The 2,368-nt window shown below is 38.3% G+C and overlaps 1 long non-coding RNA gene across 1 annotated transcript in view; it reads left to right on the forward strand.

Moving 5' to 3' along the window:
* The window catches only part of LOC107751916 (uncharacterized), an 11,517-nt gene extending 9,573 nt beyond the window's left edge, over positions 1 to 1,944 (forward strand). The window contains exon 3 of the long non-coding RNA XR_001641310.1: positions 1,773 to 1,944. This is a non-coding gene — a long non-coding RNA (uncharacterized LOC107751916). The remainder of the gene's footprint in view (positions 1 to 1,772) is intronic.
* The last annotated feature ends 424 nt before the right edge of the window (positions 1,945 to 2,368 follow it).

Here is a 2,368-nt window from a genome sequence, read left to right on the forward strand (position 1 = left end):
ACGCTTGAGGTATTCGTCCAATCACTAGGCACTGTATAGTTGGCCAATCAACAGCACATCTCGCTTTTTCAGACCGATGAGCTTTGTAAAAACCCAACGTGTTTCAGAAAGGCAGGGCATAGAGGAGAAACAATAATGTACAGTATGTGGAAAAGAATGTGTTTTTTGAACCTTAAACCGCATAAACACATTTCATTACACCAAATACACAAAATAATGTTCTTTTTAGCAGCATCATATGACCCCTTTAATATAAGTCTTGACATTGAGATTGATATTTTAATATAAAAGTTGATCAAATGCAGCCATGCAAAATTGGTATTTAAAATGCCATTATACAGAAAGAATCAAAGATGAAGAATCTATTTCCCTTTTTTCTCACCTCAAATATGTGGAAAATATTTGCTCAAGGCCTAGTCCTTTTCTATGTGGGTCAGGTTTAATAGGCATGACAACAACCTGTGGTAACCTGATGTTTTGTTTGTGGAAACATTTGCAGATTAATTTGTACATGTTGTTTTTGAAGAACAGGTTTTACGTCTATGTCTGTGAGAGCAAATGTATAGGCTATTGGACCCAAATGAGCCCCTGAATCGATGTGACGAACTCTGACATGGTCACGTGAAAAAGGCCTCAGTGATAGTGACTCGTGTTTGTGTGACTGATTCTTACCTGATGTTAAGCTGTAAAACCAAAAGATCATTTTACAAACACCTGCTGACTTTAATACCTCATAAATTAAAAAAATCTAAATCAGGGGTGTCAAACTCATTTCCTGGAGGACCACAGTCCTGCAGAGTTTAGCTCCAACCTGCTCCTACACAGGTTGTTTAAAAAACGAACCTACCTTTAGTTTTCAGGTAATTCTAAAGACCTTGATTAGCTTGTTCAGGTGTGTTTAATTAGAGTTGGAGCTAAACTGCAGGTCTGTGACACTCCAGAAACTAAGTTTGACATCCCTGCTTTTAATCATTGTGTAAGAGTATGTGACCAGAAGGGTCACAAAGAAGTTTGCAATTTATCCTAAGAAAAATCAATCTGCAGTTTTATAGTGGGACTGTAACTTTTACAGACATTTAACCAGTCATGTTCTCTTTGACTCTGCTTTTCAGCTGCAATGCATTGTGAGCATGAGAGACCCAAATGGAGAAAACCGTTCTAATTGGCTGTGTTTTGTGATTAATTGATCTTGCGTCATGGCCCATTTTTCACGTTTTGTTTGAACAGACAAATTGCTTGTCACTGGAATCTGGCCTTGTCGTGCCTGGTTAGGACATGGTTATTAGTCCTTGATAGGCATGTGGTTTCCATTGGTCCAGTCATCTCCGTTATTACATAATCATCAGGGTATTTGTTTGGGGAAATCTGTGGCTATCGATGCAGACGTTCTGTCTCACTGAGGATGTTTACATGAATTAAGCTCTGAGCTACATCCCCATTCACACATTCAAATGTCATCTCACACCAACTGTGTGGAATCAATGAAAACTCAAATGCAGCATGACAAAAAGTGTTTTTGGTGATGGAAAAATTAAGTGTTAAATAATTGGTAGGATTTAAGGGTAGAAATGTTTTGATCCACTATAAGAAAGCTCTCTTCTGCTCATCGTGAACAGTTGCAGAGAACAATGAATCAAGAGTGAGACTACAGGATAGTGCCCAGCTCTGTGGGAGGCATACAGGCAGCCATCCGTTGATAATGTTTTATCAAAGCCTGAGCTGATGCCGTCATTGCATGAATAATGATGTCTGTAAATGTCATTATTCTCCAGGTGGTCTGCTGCAAAGAAGTCAATAATGGATCACTCAGCCTAAGCACAAACTCTGTGAGCAGACACATGCCACCAGAGTTCTGCCTACACACTGAACCCAATCAATCGCTGCAGTGCATGGCGTTGACTATTGGCAGAACCTGGGCTTGATGTCTGTGGATGGAATGTGTGGTGGAAAACTTTTAGCACTGACACTTTTTCATACTACATCAAGAATGTTTGGACTGCGTGATTAAATAATTAATATAGAACAATTAATGATGGTATTTATTAGGGCTGGAGGATTAATTGAAAAATAATCGAAACCAAAATTCAGAACCTTTAATCAACATAAATTTCCCATGTCGGTTATTTCGTTTTTTTTTTATCCTGTTAATGCTTTCCCAGCCCTCTACGAACACCTTGGCAATTGAATCGCCATTGGCTAGTAAATTTTTTTGTTTACTCGCCAGACTGATAAATATATACATATACATACACATATACATATACACACACACAGAACATATCAGAACATATAACGCAGATAAAATGCTTGAAATGGTGTAATTACTTCGTTTGTCCAGCAGAGCGTGCTCCATTGTTTGTATAATATA

The sequence above is a fragment of the Sinocyclocheilus rhinocerous genome, unplaced genomic scaffold, assembly GCF_001515625.1.
Source record: "Sinocyclocheilus rhinocerous isolate Xijiao unplaced genomic scaffold, SAMN03320098_v1.1 scaffold752, whole genome shotgun sequence".
Classification (NCBI taxonomy): Eukaryota; Metazoa; Chordata; class Actinopteri; order Cypriniformes; family Cyprinidae; genus Sinocyclocheilus; species Sinocyclocheilus rhinocerous.